This window comes from Lygodium microphyllum, chromosome 11 (genome assembly GCF_053477565.2).
Source record: "Lygodium microphyllum isolate KBCC chromosome 11, Lygodium_microphyllum_v1.1.10, whole genome shotgun sequence".
NCBI lineage: Eukaryota > Viridiplantae > Streptophyta > Polypodiopsida > Schizaeales > Lygodiaceae > Lygodium > Lygodium microphyllum.
This window is the reverse complement of record NC_141145.1, coordinates 23,970,971-23,992,174: the sequence shown is the minus strand read 5'-3', so window position 1 is coordinate 23,992,174 and position 21,204 is coordinate 23,970,971. Positions and strand designations below refer to the sequence as shown.

The 21,204-nt window shown below is 37.9% G+C and overlaps 1 pseudogene; it reads left to right on the top strand.

Annotated features, from left to right (window-relative positions):
* Positions 1-20,183: 20,183 nt before the first annotated feature.
* LOC148028629 (ubiquitin-ribosomal protein eS31 fusion protein-like) lies at positions 20,184-20,994 on the top strand (annotated as a pseudogene).
* Positions 20,995-21,204: the final 210 nt, after the last annotated feature.

Here is a 21,204-nt window from a genome sequence, read left to right as displayed (position 1 = left end):
CCCAATTTGAAGTTTTTTCACAAAATTTTCCAAAACTTGGAGTTTTTCAATGTATTTGCCAAAACTTGGAGTTTTTTCACAAAATTTGTAACTCTATGAGGGATAATCTTGTTACCCATATTGAAAATTTGTATTAAACAAGCTATTCAAGGGACCATTTTTTTAAAACTCTCAAAATATACCGAAGAGAGAAAATTGAATAAAATTGGGTTTCTACCACACACCTCAAAAAGTACCCTTATCAATTAGACTAATCTCTAAAATTATGAGTCAATCTAAACAAAACACAAAAAGAACTCAATATAGGAAAATATAATTATTTCTCTTGCAACTATTTAGGCAAATTATGAAAGCCACTTATATATAACTATTATATAGTATCGATATGTGGACTTGATAGCAACAAATGTCAATATCTTCCTCATCTTTTTTACTAATCACTCCAAAGCTTCTCATATATGCAATGGTTGTAGGGAGCTTTAACTCTAACATATCTACAAGGGATGTATCATTTTCATCCCGTTGTTGAAAAATTTGGCCAAATATTTGTTCAACCTTTCCAATGGCAAAGGTTGCATCATTTATTGACCACTTCTCATTATAGTTTGTAGCTTTTGACAACGAATCTAGTTTACCATTTGCGGTTCTGAAGGTCTTTCTCATGTCTAGCTCCTCCTGTGTAGGTTTAGGCATGATTTGACTCATGTAGAATTTAAAGAAAACCTTGTGCTAAAAATAAAAATTAGTAGAATTGACTATGGAAAGTGGAAGGAAGAGCAATATGCAAAAGAGAAGCAAAGAGTAGAGTTGTTGCATAAGGACGGGAAGCAACCATATCATGGTTTGGTTCAACATCAAACTTGGCCATGGTTTATATCAATAGCAGACTTGCCAATCAAAGGTTAGATGAAACATGGTTTAGATAAAAAATACCCAATTAACAAATGAAAATTAGAAATTAGAACATGGTTTAGATAAAAAACACCTTGATAACGTGATAAGGGGAAGCAAACAATTGAGAATGTGTAACATGGGAAGGAGAAGCAACCATAATATATATTAGAAATGTGACTAGAGTAGATGATACATGATTAGATTCTATGTAACCATGCTTTCCATAATAGGAGTAAAGGACAAAGATCAAGATTACCTTAAGAAAAAAGTATCACAATCAACAAAAACGAACTTGGAACATCAATACCAGGAAAAATGAAAATGATTTGCACACAAAACAAGAATGATTTATAAAGAGATATTTCACATATAAATAGACAATCCTCTTAGGGGAATTAAAACGAAGTGATTAACAAGCTCTATGAAACAAAATCGAGATTACCTTGAGAAAAAAATTGTCACAACTAGCAAAAATGAACTTGGAGCATTAAAATTAAGAAAAATGAAATTTCTTTACACACAAAATAAGCATGATTTATAATGAGATCCATCACCTACAAATAGGTACCCCCCTAGTGAATACCAAGCTTTATAGATGTATTCATCATAGCAAAATGCAAACAATAAACTTGCATACTTTTCATAATAGGAGAAGAGGAGCAAGATCTAGATTACCTTGAAAAAAAATTGGCTCAACAAAAATAAAGTTGGAGCATCAAATCAGGAAAAATGAAATTACTTTGCATACTAAATAAGCATAGTTTATAAAGAGATCCCTAACCTATAAATAGATGGCCCCCTCAATGAATCAAAAAAGCATGATCAATAATTCCACTTTTAGATCCTTGTCCAATCATGTCCACAAATGGATAACTGGTCCATGATTAATAATGTCTACTTTTACTAGAGTTTTCATTATGCTCAAAAAGAAAAATACCAAATATGTGGTCCCTTCACATCATGTATCCAAAATGAACGTCCACCTCCACTTCTTCATATGCCCTTTAAATCTTTCATTCAGTACTGCATGGTCCCCATCTCATTGAACAATAGCCAACATAAAACTCTCAAGTCTTTGATTTGCATTTTATGTGTTGCGGAAGGGCAAGCATAAAATTTAAATCAGTTTGCTTAAGGGAAGGTTGATGCATCATCATATGTTGATTTTTGTCCATCCCAAGTACACAAATGTAGACATAATACATGTGCTTGCAGGCCAGGAAGGGTTTTCTTTCCAACTCTCTCTTTTGAAAGTCAAGACACGTGCAGAAGGGCTCGGGATTGACATGCACCTCATACAAATCAATGCCTCAGCCAATGCAATTTTTCTTTCTACATCCTTAGAAATACCATGTCTCCATTTTTTTCTTTGCTTACCACTTGAAGAGGTAAGTGGTTCTGTCCCATGGGTCGTAGTATTTTTGGGGGTAGGTGGAATGCCATCATGCTTGAATACAAAACCTCATTTTATAAGAATTGAAATCTCCTCTGCAGAAGCATTGGTGCCCTTGTCAATAGACCAAATCCTTGGTCGCAAGGGCACATGCTTAACTTGTTTATCAACATCCCATGTATGCTCCACATCATGACTGCAAAACCAGAACCATTGTGCAATAGGCTTACCTTGAAATTCCCTCTCTGACCAAAATGAAGGGCATAGTAACCCAGGTGATCTACTTTCTCTCACGTTGCAGCACTTCTTTCTATTTATAATACCAAAACATTTTCGTTTGCAATGAACATGCATTCTCCGGATGGCCCACAAACTTCTATGCATTTCCTCCTCTGAGACAATATTAGTTGGGAGATCCATTTCAATCGGCACTGCATGCACCTCATGGTCCAAGCCCACTTCTGTAGGTTGGTCATTTCTATTTTGAAAATTTATCTTGCATGGTCGTCCTTTTTGCTTTCTATCCCTTGACTCCATTACATAGCCAGGTTTATGAGAGCTACAACCATCTAGAGTTCTTCTTTTCCTTTGAACTGTTTCTTTGTTTCCAAAAATGAAAGGCTCTCCGTACATGGGGGTGCCAAGAACTGCTCCTTGAACTGTTCGAGCTATGAATGCAGGTGAAGGGGTATTTCTTGCAACCACCCTATTAATAAGAGCATCCATGTCGGGACCACTTCCAGAGTATCTTCCAGTTGTGAAGGCCAGTTGCCTTGAACATTGAATATATGAGTTGATCAAGTCAATGACACATGCATCATACAAACCAATTTTCTTCTTTCCATCCTCCCCTGCCAACCAACTTGCATGCACGCTCTCAGAAAGATTTGTGTTGGAAATACAAGCCCTCTCCCAAGGACTCAATGAAGCCTGCAACCCAATAAAAAACTCAACAATTCCTCTTACATGTCTATTTTGTTCTCATACTTGGGTATTCCCACCCCAATGATATTAGTACATGTGTATGTAACAAATAGAAAAAAAAAAACATTTACATGTGTAGTACTACCCCAATGGTCTATCATATTCTCCTACCATTTGATCCATCTCTTCAATGGTACGGTACTATCTCGAGGTAGTCCTACTTGCTGCCACCAATTTTGTATAGCTGTGGCATTCCTCTTGCCCTCTTCAATGGATTTTGAAAGGCGCCACCTCTCACATAAATTCAAGTGATGCTTCCGAAGGTTTGAAGGCACGTATTTTGTTGTGTGCTTTTGTAAGCTTTGTTCCCAGTGAAACAAACACGATCGCTCTCTTCCTTCCAAAACATTGTCAGGTCCCGCATTGAAAACAGTGCGGATCGCCATTCAATTTGCACCAACTTCATCCGCCATAAAACCTGCAAAGTCTGCAGGAGGGTGTCCACACTCGAGCATCACATTATTAAGGCATCTCCAAAAAAGAATTTGTGTTTCTGTATCCTCTTCCTTTGTATCACAAATAGCAATCACCATGATTCCCTTCAAGCTGCAAAAAGAAATACAGTGATTAGCAACTAGAATATGTCAACGAAAATTGATAACAAGTAAGGTTCCTGAACAAACCATGGATCATACACAGAACAAGACATTGTTGCCCAGTCATCTATTCTGTGTGTAAAGTCAAAGTGAGCCCAAGACTTGCAAAGGTCTCCATTTCCTAAGCGTCGCATTCGATTAACCAATTCCACTCCAGAGCCGGGTCCTTTAGTAGACATCTTGAAAATGTAACTTTTTTCACCCACCCCTCCTTGCCCTGGAAATCTACTGCCATGAAAAAAAGGAAACATGCATCTTTTTTTCAACTCCAAAATGTTATCAAAGCCATCTCCAACAACACATGTTTCTTTTTTTTTCTGGCATGTCACGATACTATTGAACCTGCAACCTCAACAAACGAAAGTTTGTTAAACTAATAACAATGCTACAAACCATAGTTTGCAGACTTGAATAACCAAAACTAACCTCTAATTTTGAACCAATGGCATCAACTCCTCCAAAAAGTTTGTAAGCTCTTGTTCTCCCTCCACCATTGAACCATTAGTTGTCAAAGATTCAGTGATAATTTATTTTGCTACAATCATTTGAATCTTCCTAGCACCACAGTGTCGATTCACTTGCAAAATTGAGTGAACTAGAGATCTAATTTTTTTAATTGCAGCCATTGAAGTCCCTGGTTGCACATTGTGTGTGTGAGTGCCCACATGAAGCATCAATCTCTCCATGCTTGTGTCCTTTGGCAAAATGTAATAAACTTTGCAATCACAAGTTGCATAACAAGTGACAACTTTACTACAATAGTGACACATGATTGAATGTTTTTCTTCACTTGCAAGTAGCCCCTTGCTCACTGTGCTATTGAGGTAACCATGAAAATACATTTTATTATGTTGATTGTTGCTCTCATAGTAAGGACAATTGACTCGATGACATTGTAAGTCTCCAAGGCGATGGCTAATTCTCGAAGTAGCATCAGGGAAGATATTAGTTGGATGGGGTCTTGTCCAGACATGACCATCATATTGTTGCTGCATCCCATCCATGTTTGAAGATGTGCCATATGTCCGCAGAAGAACGAAAGCAACAGAACCATTGTACTCTCTTGGAATCTCATTAACAGAAAAAGGGCCTTCACTCATCTGCAATAAAGCCTTCAACTTCTTTCCTTTGGGGCTATTAGCAATCCAAGGTAAAATCTCTTTCTTTATTTGTGGAAATGAATGAGGACTATCAAGTCCATCATCCGACTCTAAGTCAATAGTCGGAGTTGAGACGGGTGCACAAAAAGCTTTTTTTATAAGTGGCGAAGAAGTTTGAGATGACGTCTCTGCAAAGGAATCACATGTAATGTCTACAACAGGTCCTGAAAGTGAATGAGCTTGTTTGCTATTTTCTACAGTGTGTAGTCCTTCATCTTGGTCCATGGTGAAAGTGGTATCACAATGTACTATTTTATACTAACATGAAAGAGAAGAATCGAGCAAAAATTGCTCCGCACCATTGATATCCGATTGGCCATGAACTGCGATCTCTTCACTATAAGCATCAAGTTGGAAAATAGCATACAAACCTATCAGCTTCCGGTCAGGGGGTAGAAGTGATTGAAGAAAATAAGAGCTCACAAGAATCTTTCCATCCCTCAGGGGCACAACACGTTCTAGTGATTTGGAGCCGATTGACCATTAAAGAGTAACTTTTGCCATCGTCTCTCACAAAATCCGGTTTGAAACTCAGCAAACAATGAAGCTATGAAGGCGAAATATTATATTTAATAGCATGTCTATTGTTTATCAATTTCTTTGAATGTAGAAATAATAGTTCGTTACCCCCACCAAATATGGATTAAATGAGCTCTTACTCCATGGGCAAGTTCTTAGTGATGGTTGAAGTTGTGAATCAGTCCATTAATGAACCAAATCATTAAAAAAAGTCTACATATTGAAAAATCACAAGATTTAGTTAAATATTTTTTTTAAAAAAACATGTCTTTTCGAAAATAAATCATGTTTTTTCGAAAATCATGTCATGTTGTAGCACATATTTTTATAAGCATGTTTTATTTTGTCAGATGTCAGGCGCCGTCAACATTTACATTTTTTAGTAAATAATTTTTTGGTGTTCGAGAGAAACATTCTCTCATGATGGATGTTCAATATGCACGTACCGCTTGCCATTGAAAGTTGTGTGTAACGGTTTAAACATATCTTCTTATTTGTCCTTCTTCTTCTTCTTCTTCTTCTTCTTTTTCTTCTTCTTCCTTTTCTCTTTTGTTTCCCTCTTCTTCTCTCCCATTGCAAGTTGGAAGGCATAAAGAAGAAGCAAGAAGGAGAGCAGCCCCTGCAACAAGCTCAAACAAGATCAACATTCTCCATCAAACTCACCGAGTAAGCTCCACACTCCATCCTGGTTGAAAATCTATATTTCAAGTTTCATTTTTCCTCCATGGCTGAAAGAAATGGAAGAGCAGGTAGACAATGAGAGGACAACAATGGGAGGGGAGAGAAGGAAAGGGGAGGTAGAGAAGGAGATGGTTAACTGAAAAAATGGGAGAGGAGGAGACCTTTGGGACACCCGGGGAGGAGGAGAGGGAGAAGGCGAGGAGGGGGAACCCTCAGTACCCGCCCGCTGTTTGCATCAATGCAGACGACTTGGTGGGGGGATGGGGTACCTTATGAAATGGGGCGGGTAGTGCACAGCTGCCCCCCTCTCAGCCCCTCCTCCTTAAACCACTCTCTTCTTAGTCCCCCTGCTCCCTAAACCACTCCCCTCTCAGCCCCTCATCCTTAAACCACTGCTCCTCCCTAAACCGCCCCTTAAACCTCTTCTATAGCTAAGTTACCTACATTTTTTGGCTTCGGGAGCGCTGCCCCCAAACCCCCGCCAAGGGGGGCCTCATGGCTGTCTTGCCGGCCCCCCTTGGAACCCCCCAGCGACAGTAGTGGGGGGGCTGATGCCCCCCCTACACCCCCCCTCCATATAGAGTGGGTGTAAACTGTACGAGTCCAAGGCATGAAAAATTAAACCATTTTTAAATCGTACGCAAATCATCCTAAAGAAATAAGTGTGGCATGATTTGATTTTTTTGGATTGGGAATTGTCAAACACTCAGCATTGTCTGCGTCAATGCAGATAGGAACAAGGGGTTGGGAGTATCTCCCCTTTCGGGGTGCGGGGGTGAAAATGTGGTCAGGAGGTTCAAATGATTAAGAAAATTTAATACATTTATTAAAATCAAATAACAAATGATATTAAAGTGTATTGTCTGTGTCAAATGGTCATATTTTGGTGGAGATTAATTAATAGAACATGTGATTTAGTTGAGTTGTCTTCATTTTTAAAATGATTTGTGGTTTGTTTTAGTGCTTCTGAGCATGGCTAGAGTTTGGTGTGGTGGTGGTAGGAGAGGTCAAAGCAAAAGGGGCCGTCCAAGTAAGTCATTCAATCACTCTTTTAATTTTACATATTCTATTCTTAATGGTTAGCAACTCTTTTAAAGTTCCATATAAATGTTATATTCTATTTTTAAATTATTTTTGTAGATACTCCAATTACAAGGTTAAGATCCAGTCTATTCAATAGACTAGTAAGTATCGATCAAGAACCATCCTCCCGTGCATTCTCTGAATCTCCAAATAACAAGGGTGGAAAACCAATGAAAAAATGTCCTTTCATTGATGATGAAGCGCTTGAGGATAACATGGATGAAGCAAGCAATGACATTCATGTTGATCCTATGAGCACCCACACTACCACCACTGAGTGTGGTGAAACAACACAGGGGAGGTCTTTAGATTTGCAAACTGTACATGAGGAAAATGAAGAGGTGAATGAGGATGTTGCTAATGAAGAAAAGAAAGAGGTCAGTGAGCATGATAGACACATTGGAGAGAATGTCAAGTTTGGGCTTATGTCAGATGTGTTGGCCTCATTTTTTGTAACGAGGTCTACTTCTCCTCCTCCTATCCCTTTGTGTAGACTTGTGCCCTATGAGGCTATAAGGCTTGCATCTAGTTCTGCTACATGGTTGATTTCATCTTTCGATAATGCTTCGTATATGGAAACAATGGGAAAATTTTTTGTTTCTTTGAGAAGGCCCACTATTGAGCTAATGGATGTATCTCCCCAAAATTTGGAAGAGTGGGGCCCTCTTTGGAGAGAAGTTAACCAAAGGTTTGAAGATGAATTGACTGATGAGTGGGCTGATTTAAGAGGGCGTAAGTTTTTGGTATGGGACAGTAATCATAGGTTGAAGACATGGATGAAGAGGATAAAGGAAGGTAACTATGCATTGTCTTGCTTTCTCTTGTTTATTGTGATGATACTTCCTTCTTTGACTAATTATTTATTTTATTATTTGATGTATGTAGTTTATAATGAAGATATTTCACGACATGTTAGAGTTCTATGTCAATTCATTCAAGTGGAGAAGAAGAAAGAAGGAGAACTATTGTTAGCATTGGATACATCAAATGCATAAGTATACTTATCACTATTAACTTTTTCAAATGGGTTAATAGATCATCAATTGTGTGTGAATATTGCCAATAGTTTTTATTTATGTGTGAATCTCAAAATATAAAGATAATTTATGTGTGAATGTCAAGATATTTTATTTATACTAATAGGTTTCATTTACGTGTGAATGCCAATATGTTTCATTTATTAGTTATGTGAATGTGAATAGGTTTTATTTATGTGTGAATCTTAAAATTTAAAGACAATTTTCAATGTTGTAGTGTAACAAGAGCACATGTCAAACCCAACCTAGGCCATGAAATTTTCATGTTCCAAAAGTTTGGCATCGCTGATAAACAAAGCATTTTGGAAAGGATGAGCCCTTCTCAAAGACGGTGGGCTGAAATAGAGTATGAAATTGAGGGAAAAAGTAGCCATGGCAATGATCCATGGTACAAGAACCCATGTTTGCTAATATCGCTTTTGGTGTGGAAGGTAAAAAGTTTGGTATAGTATTTTAGTTTTTAGCATAACAAATTGTGGTATCTTGAATTTAACCATAACTAAGAATAGTGTATTGGTTTTTCTATTTAGGATGACTATAACTCTGCCATACTCAAAGAGGAGGCTCGTCTCAAGGAGCTTGCATTGCTAGAGGCAAATTATGAGGCAAAAAGAAAACAATTCATAAACAAAGAGCAAGATAAATTGTGGGACAAAGGATACAAGTACCTTGGAATAGCTAATCCTGCACATGGAGAGGATTTCTTTTCTGTTTTGTTTGCATTGAATTGGGATGAAAAGAACATGATGGCTATTACCAAGGACAAATTGTATGCCATTTGTAGTGCTAATATTGCTGCAGAGAGGTATGTTTTCCTCATGGACTAATGTTCTCTTATTTTTTGGAATTGAACATAATTTGGTTCAACAATATTGAAGTTATGTTTTGTTCAATAACCAATATATTAGAAAAATTGAGATTTTACTTCTCATGACTGTCATAAAGGCAAAGGACTCCACTATGTCACACTTTGCGGATGTAAGGAGATTTCGTAGCTACATGAAGCAAGAGGTGTATTGGTTTCATATGATTGGAGAATGCTCCTTATTGATCAGGAGCTTACAAGTTGATGGCACTGAGATTTCAGGAGGCTTTGATGTTTTTTTAAAAAGGCCAAAGACGTTTACATATTTTAAAGTCATTTGCAAATATTTTTGGTGAAATGAAGAATGTTGGAGACTCTGAGAAGGTTCCAGAGCTCACACAATCAAGCAAGAGGGTGGTATATAGGTATTTCTAGTATAAAGAAACCATATTTTCTAAATACCATATGTACAAATGTATTCTAACTTAAGAGTGCTTTTGTTGTTTGTTCTTATGTTTTTGGAAAAGATGGTTGCATAGTCTACAGGAAAGTGGAGTGCTAGAAAGCCTCCCTCCTCTAGTGGAGGAGTGGATGGACTTGGGATGTGAAAATTGTATGTTCTCAAAAGCACTGCTTGAGAGGGGACTGTCGGAATGGGAAATGTGTATTTGTCCATGGTGGATAGACTATCCATTGGATGACATTCCACGACAAGAGATTGAATTAAGAGAGAGTAAGTATTTTGAGAGCCAAACATAGTAAATATGCTCTTGCTCTTAGCTATTTGTTTTAGTAATACTTGCCTTATATGCAGGATTTCTAGAACAAAATAGAGTAATTTCTATGCACAAAGAAGAGGATGAAGGAAATGGTACTTTCTAAAAATGTATTTGTTTAACATGAAACTTATCATAACTTTTTAGACTTTTGTGTTTTCTTAACTTTTTTGTTTTTGCAAATTAGAAATGTCCAATACAATAGACATGGTCCCTCATGTTGTGGGGATAAAGGCGACTTGTGGTGGTAGCATGGCAAAGGGTATATTGGATGGAATGCAAATTTTTAGTTTAATCCAAGTAGCCTTGTTTCTAATTTGCATGAATATGATATTATATTGTGTTGACTTCACACTACTTAGGTGCCATTAGTGATGCAATTGTTGATACTACAATGAAGAAAAAGTCCATGGGAAAATGAAAGAATATCCCCACAATAGATGATGCGTTGAAGCATAGCAAGGGTAAGCCAATTTGCATGAATCATAGAGTTTAGGATTTTCATTTGACGAGTCAATTTATTAAAGTATTATTTTGTTGTCTTGATATTACGTAGGTAATATAAGTGAATCAAATGAGGTTGGTACAACAAAGCGAAGGTCTAAACACAAAGAGAAAGTTGTTTCATTGGATGAAGAATTAGAAGGTGAATCAAGTATCATTTTTTGGATTATTGGAGTCATGTTAAAAGTACATTTTTATATTTTTTTGAAGATAATATAAAATCTAAACATTAAACACTAAATAATTTGCTTTCCTTCCTATTTTTCTTTATAACTTTAGGCCAAAAAGATGGTTTTGACATACATAGCATTTGGAAAGAAAAGGAAAAAAGTAAGGGTCACTTTGAGGGATCTTTGCAACATAGTACACCTTCTCGAGCTATGTGGTTCATGACTTAGTCATCATCAGAGCCTATACAAGAGTCTTGTAGACGTCCCGCTATACGCAAGACAGGTATGTAGATTTCTAGCTTTACATTCTAAGTCTTAACATTTAGCCAACATCAACATTTGTAAGTAAAATTTATTTTGATGATAGGATTTCAATACCAAACTATCGTAGATGCTCTGTTGGTAGACATGACATCGATCGATGATTTTGCATTGGATGGGTATATTTTATCACTATTCTCTATATACACATCTATTGTAATGGTTACTTATGCTTTGTTATTGTGTTTTCAATTTTAGCATTAAGCGCTTCATGGAGGGCAATACCATCAACTCTTACTAGTGTAATGGTGTCCCATCATATGAGGTTGCTAAGTTGTTGTTTGCAGATTTTCCAACATCTTTGCTTGTTGTTGGCCTTGAGGTAGAAGGTATATGTGCTTGCATTAGTTTAGTTTATAAACTCATGTGATATTGCATGGTCTTATACATCTTTACATTTGAAAGGGATTCCCGAATGGAATACATTTTCTAGTGCACTTGTCAAAGGTGTCATGGACCTAGCCCATAGATTCTTGGCAGATGAGGGGTTCTTGGTGACTTTGGAACTTGCACAACACTTTGAAAAAGTGCTTAGAGGAGCTCATGCCATTGGATTGAAGCTCCATCACACATGGACTCTCGTGTGTGAGGGTGAATATAGACACCCTGATACCTGAGAGGAGGTAAGTGTGTTGAAGACAAACTTGTAACTTTTTAAAATAAAAGTTTAAGTAGCTAACAAGATAGCTAACAAGATGATTCTGCATTGCTAGGTCATGGACCTTATTATTGGCTTGTTTTATTGAGGGATGCATGTCCCTTCATATGATAGAGGGGCTGGCGAGAGGGTTAGCCCATACAGGTTTCCTGCCTCTCGTAGCTTCCTCTTCGAGACAGGCCTCTAGGGCACATCATTTGAGCACACTTATGTGGATGGTGTAGAGGTTCGAGGGGGTGCAGAAAGATCACTAGTTTTTTATAGGTGTGTTATACACTCTTAGACTGGTTTATACTTTGCATTGAGATATGTCATGCTTTTGTTATGGATGTTACTAAATGGTTTCTTTTGTAGGTGGCTCCTTGCTACGTTCACAGAGGATCTCGACTATGTGCTGGATATTTTTTCAGGTTGTGGCGGCCTTGATAGAGCATGCACAAAGATGCATCATTTTTGCATGTGCCTTGAGGGTGATTTTAGCCTCTACAGCTAGTGCTTGGTTGATGTGGCATGCGGACTGCCGCCATCTGTTCATCCTAGTGACGATGATGATTTCACATGATTTGTAGTTGCATTATTTTTAATATGATGCCTTGTATTGGTAGTGCATGCCATGGGGCTTGATGATGCTCGGGAATTATGTATGACTCTATGGATTTTGGATCTCACTTAAATTGGGATTACTTCATAAACTTATAAAATTATGCTAAAAATTCATGCTTTAGAAGTAGTTGTATACCTATTTTTTGTTAGAGATCAAAGCATTCAATAGTTTGCGATTAGTTTGCAATTCAACATCCTAATATAATTGATCTAATTAGTTTGCAATTGCAAAATAATTAAATTCAAAGTGATAACATAATCAAACAAAAAATCCATAAAATAACCCAAAAAATCCAAGTGATGACCAAAAAGCTTCAAGAAGCACTTAAAAAGCTCCAAATGAAGAGCTTGCTAAATAATAGCACTCTTAGATACAAACTTATCCTAAGTAAGGATACTACCCTTGTGTCTATTAGCCTTTAAAAAGGACATAAATATGCATGATCAAACAAGTAACTTATGCATTTTATTTTTTCTTGATAATTTCCTTGAACATGTGTGTAAGTGTAATACTTCACTTTTTTAATAAATGCATCCTAAAAGTACAGGTTATTTAAAATTTTGCTACTATAGGATTCATCCACATCTTAAATCGAATTATAAAGGATTAATCAAATGGCCCATTGTCATTGAAATTCTAAGATACCCTTAAATTTGAACAAAATACCCACTATAACTCTCTATCTTTTCATCTTCCTACAATGCTCCTCAAATTTGGTCAAGTTCCCAATGTACCCCTCATGTCTTCAACAAAAAAGTTATTTTTAAAGTGGGTGAAGAGCATAGATGATTTTAAGAGCCAATGTATACTTTCATGTTATAGAATATGGCGAAACTTGTATTTTAGACTTTCAAAAGTGTGGTGATTTGTTCTCTAAAACAAAGATAACCTATAATCAGTTGGAGAATATTTTTTATGAAAATAATAAAGTAATAAAAGATTTAAAGTGTTTTTTTTGAACTCAAAATGCTAAAGTTTTCTTAATAATAAAGTAGAAAAAACATTGAACGAAAGATAATTCAACCAATGACCGTATTATTACAAAGAAAATAGTACAACTAAAGCAAGGTAAATTAAATCAATAGACATTGATTAAAGCTCAACTTTCCTGTGAGAAAATACCTATAAATAATGTATTAATGAGCCACCACAGTGCAACATTCACTTGGATTGTCTATACAAAAGCTTCACCATTCAGGTTGATTACACAAAGAGCAACTTGATTATCTTAGGCTTGCCATCCAGTACTAGGAACTTCATCATTTTCATGTAGTTTTGTTTTTGTTGATGATGATGGCATTGATGTTGACCCTATGTTGATATCCAATTGATTTCATCGATTATTGATGACTGATATCCAATACTTGAGGGGGTCACTGTATAGAAGTCCTCTATATCATGTGCAATCAGAGGATAGTTTAAAAAACCTTTTTTAAAATTTTTGCACCATTTTATATAACCCTTCCGTGAATTTCAAAGGCAATAGTTATATCCCTTCTATAAATCTAAAACTCAAAGAGTGTGCATTTTTATGGCCCCTTCTATATAATTCAAATTAAAGCATGATGTTGCAATACTTTAGCCATGGAAATTTCACTATGATGTAAGATGGATATTCCCTCTCCAAGAGAACATGTATGTGATAATGACTGAATGAGAAGGAGGAGCCTGAATATAAAGGACAAAAATATGGCATAGGCAGTAGATTGACTTGCATAAAATGCTCAAATAAACATCATAATGGTCACAATAAAATTTCTAAAATGCCTAGAAATATCATGTATGAACTAGACTCACACAAGCTAAGTAGAATGCTAACACCCTCTCTCAGATCATGGGTGATCTTATACAATAGAATGATACAATGATAATGACTCATCATAGTCCATACAACAAAGATGCCTCTAAACATACGTGACCATGGATTTCTTGCCTTTGGCCAAGACCACCAAAGTGTCGCCTCATATGAGCTCAAACTAGGAGCCAATACCGCTCTCTATCAAATAACAACCCACCATGAATTTAGATGTCAATCCTAACTTCAGGATTTCAAAAACTGTCAGACTTTAGTTGCCCCCATCTTGCCACCCACTCACACTCCCTCTCTTGCACTAAAGAGTCATGAGGGATGATCGCATCACCGATACTAGAAAGCAGGAGGGGCCGCCAAGCCCTTTCTGTGGTCTAAAGAAGATGATCATGTCTGCCCCTTAGCCTTGGCCTTGGCCAAGATCTGAGTCAAAGTTTGAGAAAGAGGATGACTGAGCAGAGGAGTTAGGATCCTGCTTCATCTTCATCTCCACCTTCCTCGAAGTTGCTAACTTTTTTCAATCCTTGTGCAAATATCCCTTCTTACCACAATGAAAACACTGGGATGGGCTTTCAGCTTCTTCTTCCTATCTTCCCTCTCTAAAGCTATAAAGGCCTCACTGAATCCACCAAACTAGGAGGGAAGCCTCTCCTATAACCGTAAAAATGTCTCATGCTCAAGCAGCATCGAGGACGTATGTAGAAAACTGACGAGTGTCAATGTTGTTTGAGCCCGCAAAGCATTGGCCACTCCATTAAACTCTAGAGGGAGCTCATAGAGCACATTCCCCACAAGATGAGCCTTTGGAAGGGTGGATTGCATATGTTGAAGCCGGTCCTATACCTATGTGACATGAAGTAAGAAAGAGCAAATCATATCCTTCGGCTTGAACTTCATCTATCGGAGCTGTCCATAAAGAGTAATGACATGGATAGGTAAGGGAGCCTCATACAATATTTGAAGCTTTGCCCAAATTGCAAGAGAATTCCTGCAGGCGGTGACTGCTAGAAGAAATTTTTTGGAAATGCAACAAAGAATGGTAGAATATGCACAAGCATCATTAGTATCCCATGTGAGCACAGCTTCTTCATGACTATCCTATTAAAAATCAACTGGAAGAGGATTAGGACAAGCTCTAGATACTACGTATCATAACCGCTTTTGCACAAACCAAGCTTTCATAACACCAGTCCATGTACTATCTAAACCGGGTATACAGCAGGGTATCTACTGTCCATAGGGTTTTCTAGATTGATTTATGGGCTTCAAAGACTCTCGTTGAATGCTATTGATGCTCTATGGTTGACAGATGATTGCCAAAACCAAAGTACATGCTTTGGAGTGATTTTTGGGCAGAATATATATGTTTTAATGCTATTGTAATAAATTTGTCTAAAAAGGATGAAATGGATTTTGAAGGCCCATAATGGGTTAACAGAGATATTGATGCTTTTTGATGGATGATAGTAGTTCTGGGTAATGATACCCATCATTCACTACAAGGATTTTGTTATATTCATGGTAGTACTCCTAGAGATTTCATAGAGGCTTCAAAGTGAGAGCTTATGATAGTTTACCGCTGTCTGAACTATGTATACAGTGGGGTATCCACTGTCCATAGGGTTTTCTAGATTGATTTATGGCATTCAAAGACTCCTGTTGAATGCTATTGATGCTCTATGGTTTATAGATGATTGCCAAAACCAAAGTACATGCTTTGGAGTGATTTTTGGGTAGCATATATATGTTTTAATGTTGCTGTAATAAATTTGTTTGAAAGGGTTGAAATGGATTTTGAAGGCCTGTAATGGGTTAACATAGGTATTGATGCTTTCTGATGGATGATAGCACTTTCGAGTAATGATACCCAACATTTACTATAGGGATTTCATTATATGCATGGATATATGAGGCATATGTCATTGATTTTGGAGCAGAGATATTGATGTATGTCAAAGTATATCTAAGTCATAGTCTCAGATTGTGTTATGGGCTAGCATCCCAAGTGTGTCTTCATGCCTAGGATTTGGGCATATTATATGGATGTATTGAGATTGCTTTGCTGAGCTACATGTGATACAAGATCTTTGGATTGCACCTTGATTATTGTCTTTGGATTCATCTAATCTTTATATTCTCTTTCTTTCATCCTGTTCCAGGATTCAAAATCTCTGTACCCTTCTATCTTTTACCCCAATGATAGACCTTTAACCTTATACACTCCAACAACACTCTCCAGAGCGACCTCAAACTAGGATAGACAAACTTGTGTTTGTGCAAGAGAGCAATCTTCTTATGCCATGTTTTCAAACTAGGGGTCTCCTCCTACAATTTGACAATATAATAGCCTTCTAGGCGCAACAAGTTCAACACTCCAGCCAACCAGTATGTTTTGTGTTGTGTTTTTGCACCTAGCTAAAAGGCTTCTCACTGGGTGGCACCTTAGCATTTTGGGCAGCACATTTTGCAAGTGGGTGGCCTATTTTTTTAGGCATACTAATTATCTTCATTGCTACATTTCACATTGGACTAGTCTTTCCAGAGTTGGGCAGCACTTCAGTAGTTTGGGCGGCCTCCATCATGCTAAGAATTGGATAGATCTGCATTCATTTGTAGGGACTCGATTTTCGGGCACTCCTAGTTCTTGACCAACCCTTGGATTGGCTACATTTATAAGTTGAAGACTTGTTTTCCTCTGCATTTACTGCTCCATCTCTCTGTTCGGCATTGCTTGTTCCTTTTAGCATCGGATACTCCCCGTCTACCTTGCCTAAGTCGGCTTTCTTTTGTATCATGACCTTATGGACTCAGATTACTCCAACGAGGCCTCTTATTGGTTGCATTCACTCTAGTGGTAGCATCTTCTTTGCTTTCTTGCAAGTACTTATTGAAGGACATCTATGGCCGATGTGTATGCTTTGGGGGATTGTGTGGTTTGCGATGATTCAGACTAACCACCATCCTATCACTTTTTCCTATTATATTCTTCAAGGGCTTCCAATCCCTGATTGGCATTGATGGCATCCCCTGAGCAAGTGCCAATTCTATGCTCTCTACTTGCATTTGACAACAACCAGACCTAGGAAAAGAGGGCATACGTGAGGCATGGACAATTCTAAAATAGTGAGATTCATGACACTTCATACCTACACTACATTAATACCTCCTTACAAATCCTGAGCAAATATACCTCAAGGATAGTATTGCTTCAGTGCAAAGAACATTAACCTACTTACTCCTCTTGAAAGGACTTGTATGAGATGCATATGCATACATGGATATAAAACATGGACTACTGCTTAGAAGATATATTTGAACATGCAAACATACTTACGTGATTTTGCTTGCTGAAAAATGTGCAATGATTATTTTGCTCATGCATTGATGAGAAAGACATTTACATGCAGTACAATGCTTTTGCAAGGAAGATGGTTGTTCATAAAGCCAATGCAAACAACAGCAAAATGATAAGTAGTCATGTGTCTTCACAAAAGGTTGATTTGCAAATGCGCACATGGCAACACTGATAGAATTGGAAAGAATTGACAAATGTGATTGTTTGCGAGATACGATCATCAATCCCCATATTTGAATGCATAACTCATGGTGCATGCAAAAACTGTTGTTGTTAATCAAGTGCAACCTTGCATCTCTCTTGGCTACATTCAGTATCATGCAATTTATAGCAGTCATAAATGCTTTAACCAGTTAGAAACATTCCAACTAATGCTAAAGGACTCCAATGCTCATGATATAAGGTATGGCAGTACTTATTGTACCCTCCATCCCCTTCAGCCTAGGAAATCAAGGATTTGCAACAAAACATCTGCAATGTCTGCTTTCTTGATGTTCAAACCATATAGGAATAAGTGGCATTAAACTCTGGATTGAAGGACCATGGGGTACTTTCTAAGAAGGCCACACAACTTTATTGGACATGACACTAAGTTGTTCAAGGTAGTCTAGCACCAGGATTATATTCTTCTTCATGGTGCAACTGATGAAAAAGGGGATAGTTGTTGATATCATCCTTACTTAACCCTAGCTTTTGAAGAGACTTGATGTGCTCTTGAACCACATCCAAGGATGAGGGAAGCTTGAAATCCTCAAGCTTTGTGGTGTCAATGCCCTCATTGTGAATATATTGCAGCACATCTTGCTTGGATTTAGAAGGAGGGGAAATGATACCAAATGTCATACTCAGCTGCTCGGAGCAGGGAGGCAATCTTTCTATGACAATTGAGATAGCTAGGCGAGAGGGAGCCTTAGTGCCAACTACTAGAGATCCTCTAGAAGTGCTTTTGCCAAGGGTGCTTAGTTGCACCATGGATGAGTTGTTCCAAACTATTAAGAAAATGACCTCTTCATGCATACTTCTATGGTTCAAAGGAAGGGAGAATATGCTAAACTACAAAGCCCTATTTCTACTCTTGCTAACATTGTTTTTGCAACATTGTTCGAAGACATATATTTGCATAAAATCATCAAAGAACCATGTAAGTATATTGTCTTAGCACGAGGACATAGTAGACAGTAACAACCTAGAATAATCAACAAGAATCTCTTACTTGGATAAAGTTTTTGAAACATTTCTAGCCATGGCAATCACCACTTTGTTTTTTTATCTTGGCATTAAGAGCTTGCCCTGTAGAAGATATATGGCTCCCATATACCATGGCATGTTAATGAAAATCTATAATATTCATTACATTTAGACAGCAAGACATAAAACAAAAGAACCTTCCACCTAGCCCCCATAAGCAAGTAGCTGGAGGTAACCAATATTACTATTAGATCCTAAATAAACATGATACTAAGCTAGACACCTTTTTTGAATTTAATCAATTACACCACCTGCAAGAGGGTACACAAACACATACAAACACGAATAATCTATAGACAAAATTAAGAGACCAACACTAACCTACTTTGCCATGAAGCACACTTACCACATTCTTTGTAATGTTGTTGTGCTTATAGTATAGCCATATAATCTTTAGAGTCCTGCACCATATAGTGCACACTAGTGGCATGGAAGTCTAGCTTTGCAATGCTTCTTTCTAGCATCTGGATCCTCCACCTTAGAAATTTCTTCACCTGCTCTTCATCATCAAAGGCGTTCTCTCCTTCTTGTAGCACACATGGTGGCCTTCATTGTCAAATCCATGCATGTAAAACATGGATTCAAACTTAAGGGCATAAATTTATTCCCCAGCAAGTCCATCTACATTGAAATCCTTCCTCCATGCCATGATATCTTGGAACATGGCTAAATAATCCTTTACCTTGATATCTCGAGTGCATAGGAATTCGATCAAAAGAACGATGGTATTCTCATCACCATTGGAGTGAAGCAGAGGGATTCCCCAAAGGCCCAAATTATCGAGGGGAGGGGAATCATCTTCAACTTCCTTTTTCTCTTCCTTGTTGCTTTAGTGGTATCTCCATATTTTGCAATTGCAATGACAGTAGCTTATTCTCCCTCCTCTTGTTTCTTCTCCTCCTCAATGGTGTCTTTTTCTTTCTTCTCTAGCTCTTTGTCTTTGCTAGAAGCCTTGCTAGTCTTCGGAGGCTTTAAGAACTTATTACCTTGATGGCCTCCTTGATCTTAGCCTTCAAGTCAGCCAAAGCTTTCCTTTGGGATTCCTTCAATTCTTCGACATGGTAGCTCTTTTCTTTGAGGAAAAGCAGGCTTTGGGCAAGAGTGGGAGAGGGAGGGCTGCTAATGTTGGCAAGGACCTTAGGTGCATCCTGAGCGGGCGGAGGAGAACATTTCGAGGCGACCATGGGAGCTTTTTTTGAGATGATAGGAGCTTGTACTTGTGCAACCATGGGAGCTTCTTCTATAGCCTTTGAAGCTTATTCCGCTAAGCGCCTTGTTTGGGAGCACCATCAAGGGAAAGGTTGTACCTTTGACGATCGGAGTATGGTGTCCGTTGTGAAGACAAGAGGAGGTTGATCAATGATGACTCCCATATTCTTCTTCTTCCTCAAACACATAAGGGCTCACTATGAGAGAGAGAGAGAGAGAGAGAGAGAGAGAGAGAGAGAGAGAGAGAGAGAGAGAGAGAGAGAGAGAGAGAGAGAGAGAACCAACCCTTTTGCTCTTTTGGAAGAGAAGAAGAATGAGTCTGAGTGATGAAGGAACGTGTTTGGAGCTCGACTCTCTGTCTTTGTGTGTTGTCAAAATGCAAATCTTTGTGAAAACTTTGACCGGCAAGATGATCACATTAGAATTTGAGTCCTCTAACACTATCAACCATGTGAAGGCCATGATTCAAGATAAGGAAGGGATTCCCCTTGACCAGCAACGTCTGATAAAGTAGCTCATGGTTGGAACCCTTGTTGGTTGCAACATCTAGAAGGAATCCACCATGCACTTAATGCTTAGGCTCAGGCGTGGAGCTAAGAAAAGAAAAAAGAAGACATACACTAAGCCAAAGAAAATTAAGCACAAGAAGAAGAACATTAAACCCATAGTTTTATAGTTTTAGGGCCAGGTCGCGCTCACTAGTGCTTATAGGACTAATGGGACTATATATGAAGCATGATGCCTTTGCTATTGCACTTGTGCTTATAAGGTGAGGGAAAATATTCAACATGTCAGAGAGAAGGTATTAATTGACAAAGAAGTGGCTTCAATTGGCTTCAACAAGCATATTTGCATGACTGCTATGATATGTGATAGTATTATTAAGACTCTATTAGCATAGTGCTTTTGAGAGGGTGGTTGTGGGGCTTTTGTTGGGTTATCTTAACCCTACTCGCATAAACTCTCTATGGCACGACCACATTTTTGTGGCGGGAGTGGGGTTTCCCTCCCCCCACTGTAACCGGGTGCAACCCGGCTCTTATAAGGTGGATGATTTTGGGAAGGTGCACCGCCTCCACAAGGAGTGCCCTAATACAGAGTATGGGGTTGAAACTTTTATGGTGAACCATCGTGACTGGCATTACTATGGCAAGTGCGGTTTGACCTATGTTTATCAGAAAGCTTAGGAGTTTTAAAGGCTTGCATTTGTTTCCTTTTATTTTATCTTTCTTGTGGCCTTCATTTAGACTATTTTAAAGGAGATAGCAAAAATTTGATCCTCCTATTTGGTTGTTGGTACTTCTAATGTTGAAAAATATTATATTTTTTGTTCTTTATTGAAGGGTGCAATGTGCAATTTGGAAAAGAAAAAAGCATCCTTTTTCTTTAATTTGTGA